Genomic DNA, 26,061 nt, shown 5'->3' with positions numbered 1-26,061 from the left:
ATGTGGCTTCTGGCCTTCCTTCTCTGCTGACGACCAGCTCCTTAACCTTACCCATCTTCTTTCCCTCCAACTTAAGTCCCGTCGCTCTGCTATCTTTGTTTCCCTTGACCTCCAGAACGCCTATGACCATGTCTGGCATCCCGGGCTCCTTTTCAAACTCCAGACCTATGCTCTCCCCATCAACTTCGTCCGTCTCGTTACTTCCTTCCTCTCCCATCGTCCCTCCTATGTGACTATCCACAATTCCAACTCCCGTACTTTCTACCCCTCTGCCGGCGTGCCCCAAGGTTCTGTCCTTTCCCCTCTCCTCTATCTCCTGTACACTGCTGATATGCCCAAACCTCCCCCTCCTGTTTATCTTCTCCAGTTCGCTGATGACACCGCCTTCCTAGCCCTTTATCCTACCCTTCAACGGTCCCAACGTACTCTCCAAACCCACCTTGACCAATTCACCGCTTGGTGCAACCAGTGGTTCCTCCGTGTTAATCCCTCCAAGACCCAGGCGATCATCATAGGCCGCACCACCCGTTCCTTCCGCCTCCATGATTTCTACCTCACCATTTATGGCCGTCCTATCCACCTCACTCCTACCCTCAAATACCTTGGCCTCACCCTCGACCGCCACCTCACCTGGACTCCCCATCTCCTTACCATCCAAAACAAAGCTCACAACCGCCTCCGCCTCCTGAAACTCCTGTTCGGCCGGACATGGGGTCTGCATCCTTCCACCATTCTCCACACCTACAAATCCATGATCCGCCCCAACCTTTGTTATGCCAGCATTGCTTGGATTTCCGCCCCTCCCCGGTTCTATAACGCCCTCCAAATCCTCGAACGCCATGCGCTCCGCCTCGCCTTCCGCATCCGCCTTCCGTCCCCCACGCGCATCCTCTATAACCTCATCCCCTTCCCCCACCTTCTCCTTTTCCTTGAACACATCCGCACACTCTATATTGTCCGTCGCCTTGATCCCCCTCACCCCCTGGTGTCTCCCTTCCTCTCCACTCCCGACCAGTTGCCGCGCCTTTACCGTTGTGTCCCTCCCTCTCTCCATCTCCACACCCTCCATCTCCTTTCCCAACACAACTTCCACCGTCTACCGCTCCCGGATGATGAGCTTCGCCCTGACATCTACCCTTCCTACCAACTCTAACCCCCTCTTCCTGCCTCCTCCTCAGGGCTCCCTCTCCTCCCCCTCCCTCCTTCTGAGCGGATTTCCCCTCCTCCTCCCCCTCCATCTCTTGTGCCTTCTTTCAGTGTCTCTGCGCTCCCTCTTGCCCTGTCTTCCCTTTTCCTCTCCCGCCCCATGTGTCTCCTGCCTCTTCGTGAACCCGCGGTTGCCCCTCCTCCCTTCCTTCCGCCGCTTCCCCAGCTGCCCCATGCTCTCCCCTCCTTTTCCATCCTCTCTGACCTTTACCTCGGCAGGTCCCACCTGGTAGTTTTATTCTTCGTCGTGTGCGCTCCGAGTGGGTTTTAAGTGTGTTGTTTCGGAGTGTTTTTAATACTGTGGCCGACTTTTAACCTGTGCCTGTGCATCCAGTGACTTCTATGTGTTTTAAGAATTGCCAACTGTGTTTTTTAACTTTCTGGTGGCTTTTTTAACTGTCCCCAATGAACGTCTGCATATCAGTGTATTTTTACCTCCATTTTCTCCCGTTACTCTGTTTTATGTTCCCCCTTCTTTTACCTCCTTATGTATGTATTATTTTATTCTTGTTTTAATTGTCATGTCACTCGGCTGAAGAGCGGCGGATTGTGCTGCTGACAGCCCTCCCCTGCCCATATGGGGCAGGGGAATGAAATCACAATAAAGAAAAAAAAAAGCAACAAATTCCATTCGAGGGTTGGATTCCCTCACTTATTCATCGAAGACTTTCACTGCCTGGGCTACTCTCAGGGTGCATCTTCGACGTGGAAGATCCTCACGATTTCCTTGTCGTGTCGCCTGCTTGCCTGCACTACTGCTCGCCGTCCGGTCCTCTGCGCCACCGCCGCCGCCGCCGCCGCCGCCGTTCGGTCGCTGCCTGCAGCCTCCTGGTCGCCACCGCCGCCGCCGCCTGGTCACCGCCTGCCGGTGCTCACCGCCGCCGCCTTCTCGCGCGCCGCCACCATGTCCCAACCCACCACCACTATCATTTTCACCTCTCCCTCCGCTGCTCCAACCACCATCACATGGAGCTCATCCTCCACCCCACTTCCCGTCCTTCCTTCTCTCCCTGTCCACCCCACCCCTGCACCACTTTCGGCTGCAACCAACCCCAACTCCTCCTCCCCTATCACTGTCGCCCCATCGACAGCTACTGACTTTCCGCCGCTCGCTGCACCGCCTCCGACGGGCTCCAAGCCAGCACGGATTTCGGCTCAACGTTCCACAGTCTCTGTGACACCCACGCCCCCTCTGTCTGCGTCATCCGCTGCTCAGGGTGGTCCTGCCCCCCGCCATCTCCCCCTCAACCCGTCCCCCTACCCGCTCTACACCCGGTGGTGAACACGAAACCTTCAAAGCGCCCGAATGTTGACCCTTCCCCCGAAGTCTCCTCCAAAAAAACCCCCAATCCCCGTGACCCACCCACCCCCATGGACGCATCCCCGACCCCCATCCCCGTCACGCCTGCCACCCACACCTTTGTCCTCTCCAATCCTGACCCTCAATTCCTTGATGCCCGCTCCCTCACCCTCGCCATCCGGAAATACTACACCAATGCCCCCACCTCCCTTCTGATTACTTGCAAGGACTAGGTCCTCATTAAATCCCCCAACGCTTCCTTCCACACCGATCTCCTCTCCCGCATCCCCCGTATCCAATTTGGCCAATGTGCAACCCTCACCCCCTACCACACCCCATCCTCTCCCTGTCAGCCTCAACCTCCCCGACGTCCGCCAACCTTCACCGCTGTGATCACGAAACTTAGCCCCATGATCACAGAGGCTGAGGTGTTGGCAGAACTCAACGCCCAGCCCAACATTGAAATCCGCTCGGCCCGTCGCATCCTCAATGATGCCGAGCCGACTTTTCTCCTGCGGATATTCTCCGAATCCTCCTCCTCCTCCATTGACCGCCTCCTCACCGAGGGAGCCCTCATCTTCGATCGCCGTCATAAGGTGGACCCCTCCCGTTCCCCAGTCCAATCTTACCACTGCCAAAGCTGCCTCACATACAATGACCATGTTACCTCTGCCTGCAAGAACCCCCCTACTTGTCCGCACTGCAAAGCTTCCCACTTCCTCAAGAACTGCCCCAACCTACCTCTCCCCCCTCCTGCAACACCTGTAACAAACCACATCCTACCTTCTCCTCGAAGTGTAAAGCGAAACCTCCTCCACTCACCCCTGAGCTCTCAGTCCCTGCTCGTCCTGTTGATGATCCCATCCAGCCCAAACACTCGCTCTGCCCTCCGCCTACTGCAGAGAACATCATCTGTTTCATCACCATTGTGCTCCAAAACATCCAACACTCAGTGTCCCCACACCCTTCCCCAGATCGCCCTCGATGCCCGTTCCATCTTCCATCTTATCACCTATGCCACCTACTCCCACAACCAAGCCACCTTCACCCCACTCACCACCCTCATCTTGCCCTCCCCTCCCATGGTACAACATCCCTAACATATCCTGTACCACAATATTTGCTCCCTGCCCACCTACAAACTCCTCTTCCTCCACACCATCTATCAGCACCACATGGATGCCTTTGTCCTAAATGAAACCTTCCTTCAACCCCGTATCTCCATCTCCTCACCTCCTTACACCCTTCAGCGCACCGATATCCCATACCCTCTGGCGCATGGCAGAGTTGCTATAAGCCACCTCAAGCACCTCCATGTACGGCCCCAACCTCTCCTTAACAATCCTGCCGAGCATCTCACCCTCAGCCTCTTCTTCCCCACCCTTACTGTCACCTGTGCCACCATTTATGTCCGCCCTCGCATCCCCATCCCGTACGGTTTCCTGGCCCACATTGACTGCACCTTCTCCACCTATGTGATTGCCACTGACCTCAATATCCACAGCCGTGATCCTGCCAATCTCCAGTGGTGGCATCGGTTTATCACCACCCTCCAGGGAGACCTGGTCCCCTCCCCAAGCACACCCGACCCGAACCCAACACCACTCCCGATGTGGTCCTTGCCTCTCCCAACCTCCTTGGGCGCATCACCGCAGATGTCCTTCACCTCATTGGCAGTGACCATGCTCCTGTTCTCCTCACTATCTCTAGTGGTCGCAATCCCCACCGCGCTTCTCGCCATGACGTCCCTCATAAACTTGTCCATGATTACTCCTGTGCCAACTGGGATGCCTACTGGGACTCCATTCCACCCAGGGTGACGGCCACGACCTTGCCCTCCATTCTCCTGATGACATCTCTCGCATTGCCGACTTACTGCACCAGACCTTGTGTGATGCCATCGCCACCCATATCTCCATCTAAGCCATCCACCCTCACCGGCCCGCCCTGCCTCCACAGGTCATCCTAATTCGATAGTCCCGCCACCTCTACCGCTCTTTTCTCCGCACTCGTGGCCGGGACACACTTACCCGCTACCGGCAATTACGACGACACATCTGCAACCTGCTTACTACGAAGAAACGCCGTGCCTGCCGCCAGACATGTACACAATTCAACACCACGCTCCCAATAAACTCTTCCAAGTGTTGGTCTGCTTTACACTACCTTACTGGAAACCTCCCCACCCCCCCAGTACCCTCTCCTCCTTGATGACCATCTCTTTCCTGACAACCTCAGTATGGCCAACCACTTTGCCTCTCAACTCTCTGATGTTTTTTCAGTACCAATTGATCCCCAATTTGATTATTCCCTCTTCCCTGACCTCATGGACCGTATGAATACCTCTGTTCCTCCACTTACCCCTAGCTTCCAGTACTTGGGCCACACACCACCATATGAACTTGACACTCCCATCAGTACACAGGACCTCTGCCTCACACTCTGCACTAAACGCAACACCGCTCCCGGCCACGACTGCATTACCTGTTGCCACCTCAAACACTGCCCTCCCTCCCTCCGTTCAGTCCTTGCCACTCTCTAGAATATCATCCTTACCACTGGTTTCTACCCTGACCTGTGGAAAACCTTCCATATCCTGAAGTTCTCCAAACCCAACAAGCCTCCATCTGATGCCACTTCCTAACGTCCTATCTGACTCACATCGGTGTTCAGCAAGCTCTTGGAATCCATCCTTTCCCAGCGCATCCATCACCACCTCCGCCAAAACCACCTCCTCCCCAACACCCAATGTGGCTTTCAACCTTCCTTCTCTGCCGATGACCGACTCCTCCACCTTACTCATCTCCTCTCCCTCCAGCTTAACTCCTGTCGCTCCGCCATTTTCGTCTCCCTCGACCTCGAAAAGGCCTACGACTGTGTCTGGCATCCTGGTCTCCTGTTTAAACTCCAAAACTACGCCCTTCCTGTCAACTACATCCATCTGATGGCCTCCTTCCTCTCCCGCCGCCCCTCATATGTTACCATCCATAATGCCAATTCCCACACCTTCTACCCCTCTGCTGTGGTGCCCCAGGGCTCTCTCCTCTCCTCTACCTCCTGTACATGGCAGATGTGCCCCAACACCCTCTCCAGTACACCTCTTGCAATATGCCGATGACACTGCATTCCTCGCGCTCGCTCCTACCCTCCAACGGTCCCAACGCCTTCTCCAGAATCCACTTGACCTTTTGCTGCACGGTGTATCCAGTGGCGCCTTGCGTATACGCCTCCCGTCCTCCACGTGGATCCTCTATGACCTCATTCCTTTCCCCCATCTGCTCCTATTCCCCGAACATATCCACCTACTATATGCTTCCCACTGCGTTGATTCCCCTCACCCCCTGGTGGCTCCTCCCGTGTATTGTCCCCACCTCCTGCCACGCCTTCACTGTTGTGTCCCCTCTACCCTCCATCTCTACACCCTTCATCTCCTTTACCAAGGTGGCTTCCATCAACTCCCCTTCCTGGATGATGCCTCTTTCCCTCCATATATCCCTCCTATCAACTCTGATCCTCACCCCCCCCCCCTCCTTTCCTCAGTCCATTCCCTGGGCTCCCTCCCCAGCTTTCCATCCTGTTTTCTCCCAGCCAAACCTCTCCCTACCTCCCTTCTCCCCCCCCCCCCCCTGCCGAGTACTTTTGTATTCCCCTCCTCTGCCTTCCCCACTGCCTGTCGCATCTGCCCAGCATCCCCCACCCCTCCATTGGCTCCTTTCCCCCTCCACCCCCTTCACTTTTCCTCTCCATCACCCCTTTTTTATTTTCCCATCATCTGTCCATCATCTGTCTCGGCTGTAGTACGTCACATTTACCAACTTTATAGTGCAGTGTTCCAGTGAATGTTTATTGTTGTTCGCCTTTCTAGTGTTGCGAAGAGAAACCATGCTGTCGCTGGGTGAGAATTTTAAGTCTTTTGCGAACAGAAACCAGACTGTCGCCATATGTTGTTAATTGTCTGTATTTTTTTACCCGTCTGCTTCATATGTATTTTATTTATGTCATCATCCCTTCGTTCTATGTTTTATGTTCCACGATTTTTACGTCATGTTACTATTTAAGTCTCCGGTTTTATCGCCTGTTTTTATTATTTATTATCTTCATGTTTTTAAAACAAAGTCTGTAGGAAAAAAAAACAAATTCCATCTCTGGCGGTACCTCAAAAGAGTACCGCCCTTCAGTCATGGCATAGCCACTTATCGAAGTGTTAGGTGTTCCAGGACCTGCCAGCCTGCCATCCCACCAGCCTCTGCGTTCACCTCCCGCCAGCAGCAGTGGAGCGGGGATTCGGCCCCAGTCAGCGTTTCGTCTGTCTTTTTGAGCTCCTTGTTTTCTTCTTTAGTTTTGTCCAGTCCTCTCCTGTTCTGTTCATTCTTTTCTCGTTGTAATCATGACAACCACCACTACCACCACCACCACTACCACCACCACCACTACCACCACCACCGCCATTGTATATACCTCTCCCTCTGCCGCCACCACCACTATTACGTGGTGTGCCCAATCTCCACCCTCATTCCATCCCCCAACCTTCTCACCCTCCCTTCTCCTTCTCCTTCGCTCTTCATAGCCTCATCCCCTGCTCCTTCCTCCCTCACCTCTTCCTCTGATCCCTTCCCTCGACTCCCTCACCCTGTTCCCCCCGTCTCTGCAGCCCCCGCCAGGGTGGAGGCCCATCACCATCCCCGTCTTTGGCGCCTGCACCAGCAGCCATGCCAGGACCTGCCACCTCCGCCATCTCCCAGTTGCTCCTGTCCCACACAGTTCCTGTGTCACTTCAGTCGCTGTGAAGTGCCCCAGTGGCACCCCTGCCTCCTCTGCTCCCAAAAAGTCCCAGTCCCCTCCTCTTACCCCCCCCCCAGGACGGCATGGATGTCTCCACACCTGTCCCCTCTGCCACCACCACTACCTTCTCCTCCTCCTCCTCCCCTTCTCCTCCTCCTCCTACATATACCTCCTATCCCATCCTGATCCCTCACTCCTCAAGGCCCACAACCTCACGAACCTCCTCCGCCAACTCTACCCCGGAGCTCCCACCTCCCTCCTCACTCCCTGTTGGGACTCCGTTCTCATCACCTCCCCTTGCCCCACCCTTCACTCAGACATCCTTTGCCGAATCCCCATCACCTGCTTTGTCCCCAATGCCTCTCTCTCCCCTGCTCCTTCCCCTTCCCACTCCCACCAACCCCAAGCCTCGCGTTGCCCGCCAACCCTTACCGCCATGACCACTTAGCTTAGTCTGACGATCATGGAGGAGGAGGTGCTGTTGGAGCTTAAGGCGCATCCCTACCTAGACGTCCGTGCAGTGCACCGGATTTTCAATCCTGCCGGCTCCACCCTCCTTATGCAGGGGTCCAGTCCTGTCCTGTTCATTTCCTTCGTTTCTCGTTGTAAGCACCACCACCACCACCACCACCACCACCACCACCGCCGCCGCCGCCATTGTATATAGCTCTCCCTTTGCTGCCACCACAATTACGTGGTGTGCCCAATCGGTCCCCCCTCATTCCATCCCCCCAAGCTACTCGTCCTCTCTTCTCCTTCTCCTGAAGGAGGGTGCCCTTCTGTTCCATCGTTGGTACATAGTCAACTCCTCCTATTGCCCTCCTCAGTCCATCTGCTGCCAGAGGTGCCTGCACTACAATGCACACCCAACATCAGAGTGCTGCAAGGACCACATCTGCCCATACTGCAAACAGGCGCACTTCCTCAGGCACTGTTGCAACCTCCAGTCCCCTCTCTCGTGCAACACCTGCAACCACCTGCATCCCACCTACTCCCAGAAATGCAAGGCCAACCCCCCCCCATACTCCTGAAATAACTGTCCCCATCCGCCCTCTGGACACCCCCACCCCTCCTGGCAACTCCCTCCATCCCCCCCCCCCACTGCTGAGGACATCATCTGGTTTGTCACAATCGTCCTTCAGAATGTCCAACCGTTACAGCGCCCCTTCACCCACCAGCAGATATCCCTCGCCACCCACTCTGCCTTCCACCTTAATACTTATGCACCTATTCCCACAACTAATCCCACTTCACCTTCTCCCGCCTCGGCACCCTTGTCTAAATTCCTGTCATAGCGCGACAGCACTGTATCTAGTTCAACAACATCCAGTCCCTACCCACCAACAAGAACCTCCTCATGCACACCCTCACGACCCACAGTGTGCACGCCTTCCTCTTAAACAAAACCTTTCTACAGCCTCAGCATACTGTCCACACTTCTCCCTACCTCCTAAACTGCTCCGATAATTGTCCACCACCGCCAGATCCCTATTCGGCTCCAACCCCTCCTTCCCAACCCCACAGAACACCTGATCATTAGTCTCTTCTTCCCCAGTCTCACCGTTACCTGCGCCACCATCCACGTCTGCCCTAACGCCCCTATTCCTTTTGACTTCCTTTCCTACATCGACTGCACCGTCTGGTTCTACGTAATTGCCGCCGACCTCAACATTCATAGTTGTTCCGCCGCCCAGTAACAGCGGTCGCATAGGTTCCTCTCCTCACTCCAAGGTGACCTCGTCCCCATTCCCCAGCACAACCGCCCTGAATCCAATTCCACTCCCGATGTAATACTCTCCTCCCCTAACCTCCTTGGCCGCATAGCGGTTGATGTCCTGGACCCCATTGGTCTGTCCTCCTCAACGTTTCAGATGGTCGTCACCCCCGCCCTGACCCTCGTAATGACCCTCCCCCGAAGTACGTCCATGATTATTCCCATTCCCCTTTACTCCCACAGGCCGTCCTTCCCCTCCGTGAATCCCGACGTCTCTACCATGCCTTCATTCACACGTGTGACCCGGACACACTACGACGCCACTGGCAACTACAAAGACACGTCCAAAACTGGCTCAAGGCTAAGAATCGCCGCGACTGGCGACAGAAATGCACCTGTCATAATGTTACACTTCCTATCAACTCGTCCAAGTACTGGTCTGAATCCCCCCCCACCCAGTACCATCCTCTCCCTCATCATGACCAACATTTCCCTGACAACCTTAGTAAGGCCAATCACTTTGCGTCCTACCTGTCCAATATCTTTACCCTCCCTTACGATCCCCAGTTCGATTACGCCCTCTTCCCAGATGTCCGCGATCGAACTGACACCTATGTCCTCCATTCGCCCCTTGTTTCCAGTACTTGGACAACATTACACGCAACGAACTCAATGCCCACATCACTACTCAGGATTTCATCACTACACTCTGCACGAAACACAACACCACTCCCGGTCACGATCGTCTTATCTATCGCCACCTCCGTGGAGCTCCAACCTCCTTTCTCTCCATCCTAGCCAGACCTCCCCTTATCCTGATGTTCCTCAAGCCCGACAAACCGCCATCCGCTGTCACCTCCTACCATCCCATCAGCCTTACCTCGGTCTTTAGCAAGGTCCTGGAATCCATCCTTAGCCGACGCAACCACCAGCATCTGTGCCATCGCCGCCTCCTTTCTGTTACCCAAGTGTGGCTTTAGACCATCCTTCTCTACTGACGACCTTCTCCTTCACCTCACTCATCTCCTCTCTGAACAGCTTATTTCCTGTCACTCCACCATCTTCCTCTCCCTCGACCTGGAACGCGACTACGACGGTGTGTAGCATTCTGGTCTCCTCTTTAAGTTCCAAATCTTTGCACTTCCTATCAACTACGTCTGTCTGATCGGGTCCTTTCTTTCCCAACGCCCTTCCTATGTCACGATCCAAAACACGGATTCCTACACCTTCTACCCCTCCGCCGGTGTGCCCAAGGTTCCATCCTCTCCCCTCTTCTATACCTTTTGTATATGGCGGATATGCCGCCACCTTCAACCCCCATCCACCTTCTCCAGTGCTTCGATGAAACAGCCTCTCTTTCCCTCACCCCCACCCTGCAACGCTCCCAACACTTTCTCCAATCGCATCTTGACTGGTTGACCGTTTGGTGTAACCAGTGTTGCTCAAGGTCTATCCTTCCAAAACCCAGGCGATCATTGTAGGCAAAACCACCCCTTCCTTCTGTCTCCTCGACTTCTAACTCACCATTTATGGCCGTCCTATCGTCCTCACCCCCACCATGAAGTACCTTGGCGTCACCCTTGATCATCACCTCTCCTGGACCCCCATCTCTGGTTAATCCATGCAAGGAACGCTCTCGACTCTGTCTCCTCAATCTCCTTTCTGGCCGCACATGGGGTCAGGACCCCTCCACCATTCTCCACACCTATAAATCCCTTATCCGCCCTATCCTCTGATACGCTCATCCCACCTGGATCTCTGTCCCTCCTACCTTTTACAAATCCCTTCAAATTCTAGAACGCCATGAGTACCACCTCGCCTATTGCATACGTCTCCCGTTCCCCACGCGGATCCTATATTATCTTATTCTGATCCCGCACCTCCTTCTCTTCCTCGAATGGTTGCGGATCCTCTACATCTCCTGCAAACTTGATCCCCCTCACCCGCTTGTCTCTCGCATCCTCTCCCATCCACGTCCTGTGTCGCACCTTCATTCCCACACCCCACCTGCATCTCTCCACTCCCCATACCCTCTCCAAGGAGGCTTCCACCAACTCCCTGATAATGCCCTCATCCCCTCCATCTACCCCTCCTGCCAACTTTGATTCTCCTCTACCACACCCTGTGTTTTTCCCAATGGCACTCTCTCTTCCTTCTCTCCCTCCTCCTTTCCTTCCTCCCTCCTCCCCTGGGCTTCTCCTACCCCCCTTACCTTCTTTCCTGCCCCTCCCATCTCCTCTGCCACTGGCATCTACACACTCCCCTCTCCCTCCTCCCCCCTTTTTCCCCTTTTGGCAGGTCCCCAGACCCGTACACGTGTAGTGAACTTTTGCGCACCAGAGATCATCGCCTAGTGTTTGTGTGTGCCGTTGTGTTTGTTCTCAAGTGTTCCAGTGTTTAATAGTTTGTGCTCCAAAGTTTGCGTGTGTCGTCTTTCATCTCTGCACATGTCCACGTGTCTCAACATTTTTAATTTCGACTCTGCGCTTGTGAACGGCTCCTTGTGTTTTAATTTTACGTTTGTATTACCACCATGTCTGTTCTGTGATTGTCTTCTTTTGTATCATTAGCTTTATCTGTGTCTGAAGAGCGGCGTGGTATGCTGTTGGTGACCTACCTGTATAAGGTGTGAAATCAACAATAAAGGGGAAAAAAGCAAATTCGTTCGAGGCCCTATAAATCCCTCCAAATCCTCGAACACCATGTGCTCCGCCTCACCTTCCGCATCCACTTTCCATCCATCACGCGCATCCCTCACCCCCTTCCCCCACCTCCTCCTTTTCGTGAACACATCTGTACACTGTATATTGTCCGCCGTGTTGATCCCCCTCACCCCCTGGTATCTCCCTTGCTCTCCACCCCAAATCCGTTGGCGCACGTTTGCCGTTGTGTCCCACCCTCTCTCCATCTCCACACCCTCTCCGCCTCCTTGCCCAATGCAACTTCCACCATCTACCCCTGCCAGATGATGCGCTTTACCCTCAGATCTACCCTTCCTACCAACTCTAACCCCATGTTCCTGCCTCTTCTTCAGGGCTCCCCCCCTTCTCCCGAGCGGCTTCCCCATCCTACTCCCCCTCCCTCTCTTGTGCTCCCCTTCAGTGTCTCTGCACACCCTCCCGCCTTGTCTTCCCTCTTCATCTCCTGCCCCACCAGTCTCCTGCCCGCTGACACCCCTACTCTTTTCATCCCACCACCTCCCTTGCTGCCCCTTGCTCTCCCCTCCTTCTCCATCCTCTCTGGCCTCTCCCTCAGCAGCTCCCACATGATAGTTTTATTCTTCATGGTATGTGCTCCAAGTGGGTTTTGATTGCGTTATTCTGGAGGGTTTTTAATACTGTGGCCAACTTTTAATCTGTGTGTGTGCCTTCAGTGTCTTCTTTGTGTTTTTTAACCTTATGTCGACTTTTTTAATTGTCACCCCAAGAGCATCTCCATGTCAGTATCTTTTTACCTCCATTATCTCCTCTTGCTCTGTTTTAAGTTCCCCATTTTATCGCCTTATGTGTGTAACATTTTATTCTTGTCATAGTTGTCATGTTACTCGGCAGAAGAGCAGTGGAATTTAGCCGCTGACAGGCCTTCCCTGCCCATATGGGACATTGGAATGCAATCACAATGAAGAAAGCACTCCGTCTTCAGGCCACCCATCCAAGTGCCAGCCACGCCTGACAGCGTTTAACTCCTGTGATCTCACGGGAACCAGTGTATCCACTGCGGCAACGCCGTTCCCACAGTAAAGAAAAAAAGCAACAAATTCCTGTACATGAAACCATTAAATGTTTACGAAATTTTGGAGGGCTTCTGCTTTGTTGTGCGAGCCGTCAAATAGTTTGTGAATGTTAGATGTTGGGGTGCCAGTTACAGTAACACGTTTGCAAATAACCATTCTTGTTTATTTTTCGAATGCACTACAAAACTCATCCCTTCCCTCCAGCTACCATACATGGAGAACTGCATCACGCCAGTACATGGTCTGAAGACGACGACAACAACAACAACGGTCGTTTTGAAGATGGTTGCAGATGCATATGTTATTTCTGGTTGTGTAACTGTTGTACAATGTTTTAAATTTGCAACTATAGACAGGCTTTTTTGTTGTATGCGTTTTTGCTAATGTAAATTTCCTTGATGGGGTTTTTATTCTACTTTGTCATGTTTGTTTCTCATTCAGATTTCCAGTTATGATGTCACCTAAATATTTAAATTGATCAACGATTTTGATTTCCTGTTCTTCCACCGAAATTTTGTGGCCCAGCTGGCATAATGTGTTTTTTCAAATGATATTCTGAGGGTGACTTTCTGTGATATTTCTTAGAGATGTAAATAGTTTAGTGGTTTCTTGAACATTCGTGGTTAGGAGAGTAAGATCTGCAGCAAATCCCAAGCAGTTTCAACTTTTACCAATTGTCACACTTCCAGTTCTTATTTTCTTTGTGTTACCTTGTACCATTTGGTCATTACATATTCCAGTGCACCGTCGAACACTAATGGTGATAGGCATTCACCTTGTCTTAAGCCTCTCTTTATGAAGAATGGTTGAGAAATTTTTTCTCTAAGCTTTACTTTCAAATTGACGTTGTTTGGAGTAAGTTCTACTAGATTCATTAATTCCATCGTAATTCGGAGTAACACAGGCGCTGGAGTATTGTAAGAGGGAAAAATGTCATCCTGGCGGTGCAAAACTAGTGGCTTAGGAAGTGGAAATGAAAAATCACATCAACTCATTTCCAGTCCAGAAAGCACATTATGGCAATGAAGAACAGAATTATCAGGACCATAAACATGTGAAGATTATGTGGCTGATGTTCAAAACTTTTGAACTCCATATTCAAGTTGATTATCAGTTTTATTTGAAAATTAAGCATGGACATTTTAATTTAAAATTTGGGCAACCACAGGTGTATGCGAACAGTACATGTGGAGAGCCGCAGATAAATAAATATGAAAAGTCCATCTCTGAATGATGCTGCTAAAAGGTCAGCAAAGCTGAGTTAATAGTGCACAAGAAATTACACCCAGTTACAGCAAAATCTGCCACTGATTCTACCATTGCAGGCCTCTCGTTTGATATAATGCAGAATTTGCCATCACCTCAGATACAAAGACAACTTACATGTCACTTGTGGCAGCTTTCATTAATTTCTTAAATGCGCAGAATTACAGAGTGGAACAGCCAGGTTTTTGTCTCTATCATGAAAAGGAATAGCACGAAAAAGCTCTGATGAAGCTTGTTCATTTCTTTTTGATTATATTACTGAAAATGTTGGACAACGTGTTAAAGACTTTCAGTCATTCTCTGACTGTTGTGGAGGCCAAAATAAAAACCATTCAATGGTGAGGTTTGTTTAATGCTTGTGGCACAGGGAAGGTTTCAGTTCATCACCCATTACTTTCCAACTGGAGGGTAGTCCTACCTTGCACATGATAGGCATATCAACAGACAAAAAGGAAAATTAGAAAGGTTGATAGGATATATGTTCTGAAAGAATATGCAGAATTAATAACTGAATCCCGCACAAAGAGGAATTTTGTAGTGAAAATATCAAAAACAGAAGAGGTTCCAAATTTTAAGGATTGGTGGCCAAAATTCCATAGTAATACTAATATTTCTGTTGAAAGGAAAGGAAGGGCTTCACACAGAAACTAACAGCTCTTTTATGTATCACAATTTGTGCAATTCTGTTGTTCACAAGACACTCGTGGTGTTGTTAAAGTTAAGCCATTCATTGATGTGGCAGAATAGCACACATTCCAACTTTCTGATCAAACTGCAGTTCCACCAAGCCCTGTAAATGAGGCTCAATTGGGCTCATGTAACGATAAATGAGAGGAGCATGCACCATCTAAGGCGATTTCTACCATTCCTCCCAAAACAAGGCATCATAAAGAACTTCTATTCTAACATATACAATTGGCCATATGTCAAAGAATGAACCACGAGTGGAGTATAATGCGAAAGACAATGGGAATTAGCCATGCTTTACTTGATTTTTGTCCATATTACAATAAACTGAGTTACGTATTGATTTATGTACATTTATTGCAATGTATTCAACAAGGCCATATGTTCACTTAATAAATTTTAACAGAACGCCAAGAAAATATATTAGGTTTACCAGCAGAGCATTTGCATTCACCCCTCCATAGAATAATGCTAGTGTTCACTGCAGTTAGTCTGTTTGCTCCGCTATACAGGCACTGCAAAGCAGACGGTGACAAGAGATGGAGGTGAAAGGCTCGCCATGTTTTTCCCGGAGCGCACCGCACTGACATCTGTCGGCAGCGCCAAGCAACAGGGCATTCAACCGCCGGCCGATTATTCGATTTCGAAATAGGAAGCTTAACAGGAAATGGTTGGAAATAACAAAAACCTCCTTATCTACTGCAATTGAATAGATTTAGTATCTTAACAAAGGTGGAAAGCTCGTCCGTGTCTCTTTTTTATTTGCAAAGACAATTTTTCATACTCAGCAATATTTGTGGTGACATGTTGGGTAAAACTGGGAACTTCAGAAAGCAGTGCTGTGACAGGCTATCTATTCAGCCATTTTTGACTATTTTTGGAGGGTTCGTACCGATAGGTGTGAACCGTCAATTACATTGATAATGTTATGAGGCGTAAGGAAATTTGTTTTCAAATCTGCTGTTTTTTGCTATTTTTGGAGGGTTCGTACCGATAGGTGTGAACCGTCAATTACATTGATAATGTTATGAGGCGTAAAGCGGCGAAGGAAATTCGTTCGTACCGATAGGTGTGAACCGTCAATTACATTGATAATGTTATGAGGCGTAAGGAAATTTGTTTTCAAATCTGCTGTTTTTTGCTATTTTTGGAGGGTTCGTACCGATAGGTGTGAACCGTCAATTACATTGATAATGTTATGAGGCGTAAAGCGGCGAAGGAAATTCGTTCGTACCGATAGGTGTGAACCGTCAATTACATTGATAATGTTATGAGGCGTAAAGCGGCGAAGGAAATTCGTTTGTATTTGGACCGTCAATTACATTGATAATGTTTTGGAGGTAACCGAATTGGTAATTTTTGGAGGGTTCGTACCGATACGTGTGACGCGTAAAGCGGCGAAGGAAATTCGTTTGTATTTATTTGGACGTAACCGAATTGGCAATTTTTGGAAGGTTCGTACCGATAGGTGTGAACCGTCAATTACATTGATAATGTTATGAGGCGTAAAGCGGCGAAGGAAATTCGTTCGTACCGATAGGTGTGAACCGTCAATTACATTGATAATGTTATGAGGCGTAAAGCGGCGAAGGAAATTCGTTTGTATTTGGAGGGTTCGTGCCGATAGGTGTGAATCGCCAATTACATTGATAATGTTATGAGGTTACTTCCTGTTACGCTTCCTGTTTCGAAATCGAATAATCGGCCGGCGGTTGAATGCCCTGTTGCTTGGCGCTGCCGAAGGAAATTCGTTTGTTTAAATTTTTGGAGGGTTCGTCTATTGATGGGCTAAACTGCGATTTTCCGATATCAGTGATTTCTGTGAATGCTACTTTTCAGTATCTGTTATTCTTAACTGTGATTTGTCGCAGTTAAGGAACATCGGTCATGTATCCCTCCGCCACTGCGACTTCTCCTACTTCTGCGATTTCAGTGATTTCTGCAACTTACCACCGTATGAAAAAGTTACATCTGTCAACACAGAAAATTGCATCTCAACAAACCTGTCATTGGAAAGTATGTTTTACGTTTTTTCTTCCGTTGGGTTTAGTTTTGTACTAAAGAAACAACTGTGTAAATATTAATAGTGTAATTAATATGTAAGTAGCCGTACAGTACCATAATAGTTCGTGTTTAGAAAATGAATTCTAACATATTGTTATGTTCACAGGTACCTGAACTACATTTCAGTCACTCAGCAAAGTGATAACTCAAAATATCGTTGTCAACAGATCTGAAGAAATTGCCACTGCGTGTTTAGACCGTTTTCGTCAGACGAGAGGTTAGTTTGTAAGCGTTTCGATGGACTTAATTACTTCAGTGAGCCGTTCTTGCAAATGTGACATTCATTATAGCAAATATTAGCAATCTACTCTGTCAATTATATTGCTAGTAATTAGTGACAGCAAAAATTGTTTAATAATCCTTGTGTTTTTGCAGACGCAGTTCTGACTCTGATTACTGGTTGCTGTACGTATCTGTCCACATCAAGGCTGTTGAGAGAGACTCGTGAAGATTCAAGACAGCTCTTAGAGGATTTGCAGTTTAAAAGTGAAATAAGTGTGTGAATGATTAAACTGTGTTTTATTGAAGTTGTTGTGCGATTTTAAAGGAATAATAAATGTTAAATACAGTGAGTGAATAATAAAAATATCATTTTCCACATGTTAAGCCATCCAATACCCGTAATTTTCCATGCAGCCCCCCCCCCCCCTTTCACCACAATCTTGGTGTGACACTGACCTGTAACATATCCCGAAGTCTACAATATGCATTGTGAGGCTGTTGATATGAAAGTGGGAAGTACAGATCTTCCAGTTAAATCAGGAATAGCTGAAGTGCATTACTTGAAAGTAACACGGGAAAAGCTTACTTATGTAGGTGGTAGTAGTGTCGGCAAAAAGTTCTTGTGTGAGAAGTTGCCATGTAGAACACCAGGTGTAAAACTTTTCTCCCGAGGCTTGAACTGTGTCGGAAGAAAAGTGAGGCATTCATATGACTGTTTTCATTTCACTACACTTATACATATGTCTGAGTTCTGCTGTGTTAACATTGCAAAGTCCTGTAGGCATTTGGAGTATTAACCAAAACTGTCATATTGGAAGCAGAATCAAACACATTTGTTACGTTACTTGATATTTTCAGGAGAAAAAGGCAATGTAGCTTCTTATTAATATAATACATTCAGAGTCACAGCAGTATTTGACCAACCATAACTGATGTTGAATGTGCATGTCGTCATATAATATGAAGGGCTTATTTCAATAGTGGTTCAAGTCCATTACCTCCACTTTTCTGTCTATAATTCTTCTGAAATTAATGATCCAAACAAAGATAAATAAAGGTTCATCTCTAGCAAGAAGCCATATGCTTGAATATTTCTGGTATCTCAACTGCAGATTTTTCAGCGCTCATTTAACTTTACGACTCTGTATCTCAAAATGAACAAAAATGGACTTGTACCACTATTGAAATAAGCCCATTTTAATTGTAAATATTAGTAATAAATGACCTCAAGAATGATCAAATCAGGTTTAGGAGTAAGGTAAGAACAGAAGAAGCAATACTGATTTATTTTGTAAATGAATGGGAATATTAAGAAAACAAACACATCCATTTTTGACAGCATTGAGTTACATATGTGTTTGTGCTTTAAGGATGTAGCCCAATCAAGATGTAAAGAAATCCCATATGTCCTGGAACATTTTGTATTGTTATGCAGCCATTGTTATCACATTCTCTCAAAGTGAAAGCCCACAGGTACAAAAGATTTGGGCTCGCCAAAAATTTTATACTATCAACTCAGTTTAAGGCAGGGAGAATAATCAATATTCCGCTTACTCTTTTATTTATCTATTTTGTTATTGGTGGTAAGATGTCAGACAGTGGTGAAGTTAGTGACAAATATCAGGGAGTAATGGAAAAAGAAAGAATGCAGTGGAGGTTCCAAAACATATAGCCATATAGCGAGCAGAGTGAAAATGAAGCATATATAAATTGGAGAGGGAATAGATACCAACCAAAATGTAATGGTTATGTCAGCATGTGTGTCTTAACCTGAAATTTAGTATTACTTCAAAATTAACGTTTAACTACCACAGCAAACATAATAATGTAGAACGTTAAGTTCAACTGAATATGTCATTCTGTTTCCAGTTGTCAGATGAAAAGCATGGCAACTAAGATGACAGAGGGCAGCAAGATAGAACAAAAAATGAACAGGATGGAATCGTTCAAAGCCTCATAGGAGTAAAAGAAGTGGCAAGAAAGAAGCCTAGAAGTGATAAGGAATTTAATGGGAAGAAACCAAAATTGTAGTCATGCATTTGTTGGCTATCACGGTCTGAAGGAAAGATTCAAGTTTGTAAAACTGCCTGCCAAAGTGTTGGTGATGCCAGCAATGGGCGAATATAGCAATATGTTAAAAGAAGGTAAATCTCCAAGAGATAAAGGTGGAAACCTGGAATGAATTCACAGTTGCGAAAATGAACAACCAACAGCTGTATAATGGAGTGATGACAATGAAAATTTGTTCCAGAGTGGCACTCGAATCCAAATAACCCACTTATCAAGAGGGTCCTTGTCCCATGGGATATTGCGTCGTAATTCAGAATAACACAGGCACTGGTGTGTTGTAAGAGGGGAAAATGTAACCCTGGCCGTGCAGAACCAGTGGCTTAAGAAGTGGAAATAAAAAGCACATCGAATAATTTCCAATCCGGGAAGCACATTATGCCAATGAAGAATCTAATTATCTTGACCCCAAACATGTGCAGATTACGTGGCACATGTGCAAAACTATTAAAATGGATATTGAAGTTGATTATCAATTTTATTTGAAAACTTTCCATTTTAATTTAAAATCTGGGGAACCACAGGTGTATACGAGCAGTTCATGTGAAGAGATTTGGATAAAAATCAAACGTCCATCTCTGAATGATGCTGGTAAAAGGGCAGCAATAGCTGAGTTAATAGTGCACAGGAGGTGTGGTGATCCATTCTTCAAGAGATTACACGCAGTTACAGCAAAAACTGACAGTGATTCGACCATTGCAGGCCTCTCGTTTGACTGTATGCAGAATTTGCAATTACCTCAAGTACCAATTCAATTTCCATTTAACTTGGGTCAGATTTCATTAAATATCTTTAATGTGCACGAGTTACAGAGTGCAAGGGCCTTATGTTACCTCTATCACGAAAAAGCTCTGATGAAGCCTGTTTTGGAGGCAAAAATAAAAACCATGCACTGGTGAGGTTTGTTTAATGCTTGTGGCAGAGTGAAGGTTTCAATTCATCACCCATTACTTTCCAACAGGAGGGTAGTGCTACCTTGCACATGATAGAGATTTCAGCAGATAAAGAGGAAAATTAGGAAGATGGATAGGATATATTTTGTGAAGAAAGATGCAGAATCAATAATTGAGTCCCACGAAAAGATGAATTTTGAAATGAAAATATCAAAAACAGGAGAGGTGCTAACGTTTAAGGAATGGTGGCCAAAATTGTACAGAAAGAATAATATTTCTGTTGAAAGTAAAGGAAGGGCTTCACACAGAAATAACTAACAGCACTGCCAGGTAACACAATTTGTGCAATTCTGTTGTTCACAATTTAGCCCATTCATTGATGCTTCTGAAGATCACACTTTACAACTGTCTGATCAGACTGGAGTTCCACCAACCCCAATTGGGGTCATGTACCCATAAATGAGAAGAACATACCATCTAAGGCGATTTCAACCATTCCTACCAAAAGAAGGAATCATCAAGAGTTTCTAATCTAATGTATGTATATGTCAAAGAATGAACCATGAGTAGAGTATAATGCCAAAGACACTGGGAACTAGCCATAATTTGTACGATTTTTGCTTCTATTGGCAAGAAACTCTGAGTTATGAACTGAGTTATGTGCATTTATTACAATATATTCAGAAAGGCCATATGTTCAATTCCTAAATTTAAACAGAACATCAAGAAAATGTATTAGGATTACTGGCAGAGCATTGGGATTCATTCCTCCACATCCATTTTAATGGAGTAGAAAAACATAACTTAAGCATAATATTAAGAAATAGAATGTAAGAGGTATGCGCTGCCTGCGATATGCAAGGTATAAGAGAATCGCTGACCAGAGAGCAGTGTTGACTAGTACGAACTGTGTAGCTGTAGCAGTAAGTTGTTGCTTGTCGCTAGTCTGCGGTTGTCAGCAGTCTGCTCTGGTCGGGAGTCTGGAGCCTGAGTATTACTGTATAAGGTAAAAAAGCAGCCTCGCACATATCTAGTAATGTATCTGAACTGTCATCCAAATGTTTAGAAAATGTCCTAATAATAATTTTTGTAATATAAAGTAATTTTTTTTTTAAATCATTCATTTCAATTTAAAGAATTTACTAATTTCTCCAATCCATGATCATTCCGATTGTTGCAAAAGCAAAATCAGTTTGCTTCCTTTCATAAATGACAAATGTATAGGCCAGCATTGCACAGAGCTGTGCCGAAAAAAATTTTTTGGTAAGAGCAGATATATTCGCCGTTTTTATTGAGGTAAGAATTTTTGCTTTTTTTATTCAGAATGATGTTACAGGGCCATGACGCAGCACTGCTGTCGTCCAAAATTTTCCATGTTAATGAATTTATTATTTTTTTATTATGAGGTTTAAGAATTTTTCTGTTTCGAGCTTACATTAAATGAGAAAAGAATTTTGTGGGTACATTAAATGGGAAACAAATTTTGTGTGGAGGTTAAATGTGAATGAATTTGTGTAGAGAGGTTACACTAAATTAGAATCACATTCATTATTCATATTTAAATTTATTTAATAATTTCGTGTGGGGAGGTTACACTTGGCGACAACCGACCAGGATCGTATTTCTTTTTGAATCTCTGACAAGTAGTCATATATCTGTTCTTGTTTACTTAAATGTAGTTTGCATCTGGCGCAACGCATTTACTAATTTGTCACTCTTTCTTTCACAGATCATCGGCAATTTATTGCTCTTTGTTGTAATTGTTTGTTCCATTTTTGCTTCGTCTTTGTTTCATTTTGTGCTTCATTTTGATTTGTGAAAAATGCTGCGAAAAACTGTTAACAGTACATCACGATGTGCAATGAGTGAAATAGCCGACTCGAATAATTTGACCGATAATAATTACGACACACAGTGTAATAATGATAATCCTCCATTTACAGACAATCAGTGCGTACCGACCACTAGTAATGTTTTTAATGCTAATGATGAGCAAACAAATTCAATTTTGTCCTCTGTTAATTTAATGACAATTTATGACGCAGCACGTTCTGATACAATGAACGCTGCCCAGTTTGACACACCCGGTTTGCAAAATTTCAATTGTGAACAGATAAATTTTTCTCACGAAGATGAACAATTTAGTCAGAATATGTCAGATTTATTTGATTCCGATTTAGTGACCAATAGTGCACATCCGATTAGCAAACCTTTTCAAGAATCAGAGGATGACCTAATGGTTACACAAAACGTGACAAATGCACACACACCATAACGCAGCATAGAAAAAAGAGTCGCTAATTTTGGCTTGGATCAAATTATGGTATTATTGCTACAAGTTACTGAATCGAATAAACAACTTAATGAAAAACTAGACAACAACTCCAAACAGTTGAATGAAAATTTCGAACAACAAATTAATGAATCGAACGAACAAATTAATGAAAAACTAGACAACAATTCCAAACAGTCGAAGAAAGTACAAGACAATAATTTCAAACAACTTAATGAACAGAACAAACAACTTAGTGAACAGATTACAGCCGTTACCGCGCAATGTCATGATACTAAAGAACAATTACGTGAGGAAATTAAGGCTTGTGCTAGGAGCAGTAGTGAAGAAATTAGATCTGTGGCTCAAGAATTAAGTAATACACATGCAGCCACTACTAAATTACTTAGAGATGAAATTAGTGCAGTCGCTAAACAATGCTCTGAAAACGCAACACAGTTACGCGACGAGTTTAAATTAATGTCAGCAGAACTTTCGCCCACACTGGATGCAAAAGTAGACGCGAAATTTGACCAACAGAACAGCCAAATTGACGAACGTTTTAATCACCACCTACAAAACAGTGAAATACGTTACCGTAAATTTATACAGGAACAGAATAAAGTAAAGCAACAAGTCATGGAAACAATTACTGCACAGAGACAGGAAGATAAGCGTAAATTGTTTACGAAAGCAAAAACATAAGTAGACAACAGACGAAATTAATACTATCAAACAGTTGAACACCGAATTGCATGATGAAATCTCCGATCTTAAAGCAAAAACAGACACACACACAGTAGACTTTCAGACAGTGACCGACAGACTTGAACAATTAGAACTAATTCAGGATCCCGATGCCATCAAAGCAGACATTAAAAAGTTGAACAAAACCACACGCAAAATACAAGAACAAATTAATGCTTGCGATACTAAAAACGATGATCAGGTAACAGCACTGACTGAAAAATATGATGAATTGGCCAGTCGTATTGACGTTATCGAAAGTAATAATGACACCAAATCGGACGATACTTCACCAGTTTCGTTTAATCAAACACCTGAATTCCAAAATTTACAGCAGACGATCAGTGAGATAGATTCGTCCAATAATACATTACGTAGAAAATTGTCAACTTTACAGCAAGAAGTGACAGAGATGAAAAATGTTTCAGTCACTAACTCGTCACAGCATACGCCACATTCCGAACATTTCTCACACTCACACAGCCTGTATAATTTAGGTAATTTACAGAGAGTACGTGAGTTAGATTCCGAACAGACGCAGACAAACAGATTCTCCTGCAATCCTGAACCTGCTAAGACATACAGAGACGATAATTTTTATTACAAACACTTTCTGTGCATGAGAAAATTTAAGTTATTTAAAAATGACAGAGCACAGGTACACGCTTTGGACTGGATACGACAATTTGCTTTTGTATTTTTAACAGCATTGCCTGTAATGCAGAAACTAGAATTGGCCTGGATACAACAACTTGCTTTTGAATTTTCACCGGCATTGCCTGTAACGCAGAAACTAAAATTTATTTGCAGCGCGTAATAGACCTCAGGGGATTCATTACGCTTCGTTGAATGTGCCGTAGCATGCACAGGGCCTCGAGCCGTAGTAGTGCTATTTCATCTTTAGTTTTCTGCACTGCTGCCTTCTCTTTTACTATCCTTTATATCTATCAAAACAGTTCTTCAACTATCGATCTACCTAGTATTAGGAATGTGTAAAGAAAACCTGATATGACAAATTTTACCGAAAGTGACAATTTTCATTAGACACTCGCGAAAAAAAAAAAATACCAGCATAATTTTAATACCAAACAAAAATTTAATCATCAGTATGTGTAAAATTATCAGTAACCGCAAACGCATTTCGGTAACAATAGACGCTTTTCCCCACAACAGCAACAAAACCAGCTGGTTAGCATACCTAACCAACAATGTAATGTGCAAGGTTGTAGGGAAGCAGCCTACTCACGCTGTAATAAATTCACATCAGTCTTTCCATTGTGTGCCAGCGGAATCTGCTGTAACTAGCTCTGACGTCATAAATGTTGTGCAATACTTTTAAAATAAAATAAAAAACCTGAAACGGTTCTAGCATGTCAGGAGTAATACTAAACCAATATGTGTTGAGTATCAGTTCGATAAATTTAACCATATTCGAAATTTGGATGTTTTTCTGTAAAAATCATTGGCGCAACAAAAAAGAGCTAGAGACTTAAAAATTTATATTTGGATTCCTTTTTCATAATTATTTAATAGAAACAGTACTTTGTATCTCACAAATTAAGATTTTAGTTGAAATTCAATATTTTCTGGTTTTTGTCTTAAAAATTAAGGAAGCAAGATAGATTAAGTAGGCTAATAAATAAGGCTAGGATGTTTACATTTAAGTAGAATGGAGATCCGCTATAATCATAAAGATGTGACAAGTTTCAATTGAATAACTATATAACTATAGCGATAGCGTATCTCCAAAGGGCAAGTTCAGAGCTCGTCTACTGCGTGTAGTGTAATTAAATTAATTCTCTCGCCCAAAATAATGGACTTAGCCACGTCAAACTTTTATTATGATTACTTACCTGTATGCTGAATGCACATTTAAATTGAGAGCTTCATCGGCCATCAGCAAAAGAAGCTATGATTTATTCAATGACTTAAAGTGGTGCATTACTAGCCCAGCGGCTAATTGGGAGAGCCGATTTGATCAGGCGTTCCCTTAGCCGTCCGCACCGCGGCTTTATATATAAGAACGCTGCGCGAGCAAGAAAGGCCCCAGTTCTCTCCAGACACTGAATAGCACACCGTCTGTGTCGGGAGACGCGTCGCGTCAGTATCATTGCTATAAACAGCCTCGGATGCCATATTAAATTACTCGGGTTACGCGCAACCATGAAATCATTTTCAAATGAAGTGTTAATTCTGGGATGACTTTAATTATTTATCTTCAGTTTGCGAATGTCGTATTTTCACGTGCCGTCGTGGGACAGACATTCTACCATTATTTCAGCGTGGCGTTTGATGAACAATATCATCAAATTATGGAGAGCATTCATTTAAACAGCTAATTTGGAAAGTTATAGTTGCATCAGCGCATTAGACTCTGAACTGCTCTGTTAGTCAGATTGTGTGGATGCTTTTTTTTTTTTTTTTTCATCTGTGACTTTCAGAATATAACGAAGTTTTTTTTTTTTCACGATCGTTTTTGATTATGAATCCCAGATAATCTCCTAATTCCTCAGAGCTATAAGCTGTAGTTGTTGTTGTTGTTGTGGTCTTCAGTCCTGAGACTGGTTTGATGCAGCTCTCCATGCTACTCTATCCTGTGCAAGCTTCTTCATCTCCCAGTACCTACTGCAACCTACATCCTTCTGAATCTGCTTAGTGTATTCATCTCTTGGTCTCCCTCTACGATTTTTACCCTCCACGCTGCCCTCCAATGCTAAATTTGTGATCCCTTGATGCCTCAAAACATGTCCTACCAACCGATCCCTTCTTCTAGTCAAGTTGTGCCACAAACTTCTCTTCTCCCCAATCCTATTCAATACCTCCTCATTAGTTACGTGATCTACCCACCTTATCTTCAGCATTCTTCTGTAGCACCACATTTCGAAAGCTTCTATTCTCTTCTTGTCCAAACTAGTTATCGTCCATGTCTCACTTCCATACATGGCTACACTCCATACAAATACTTTCAGAAACGACTTCCTGACACTTAAATCTATACTCGATGTTAACAAATTTCTCTTTTTCAGAAACGATTTCCTTGCCATTGCTAGTCTACATTTTATATCCTCTCTACTTCGACCATCATCAGTTATTTTACTCCCTAAATAG

General features: G+C 45.6%; 1 protein-coding gene and 1 long non-coding RNA gene across 2 annotated transcripts in view; both read left to right on the top strand.

Annotated features, from left to right (window-relative positions):
- Positions 1–26,061, top strand: part of LOC126213498 (putative sodium-dependent multivitamin transporter) — a 1,462,669-nt gene that overhangs the window by 1,072,638 nt on the left and 363,970 nt on the right. The gene's annotated exons all lie outside the window — the stretch shown is intronic.
- On the top strand, positions 16,646–17,140 carry LOC126213510 (uncharacterized). Its single transcript, XR_007541208.1, has 3 exons — positions 16,646–16,704; positions 16,859–16,969; positions 17,128–17,140. It is a non-coding gene; the product is annotated as an uncharacterized LOC126213510 (long non-coding RNA).

This window comes from Schistocerca nitens, chromosome 11 (assembly GCF_023898315.1).
Source record: "Schistocerca nitens isolate TAMUIC-IGC-003100 chromosome 11, iqSchNite1.1, whole genome shotgun sequence".
In the NCBI taxonomy this organism is placed as follows: Eukaryota; Metazoa; Arthropoda; class Insecta; order Orthoptera; family Acrididae; genus Schistocerca; species Schistocerca nitens.
This window is presented reverse-complemented; position numbering and strand designations above follow the sequence as displayed.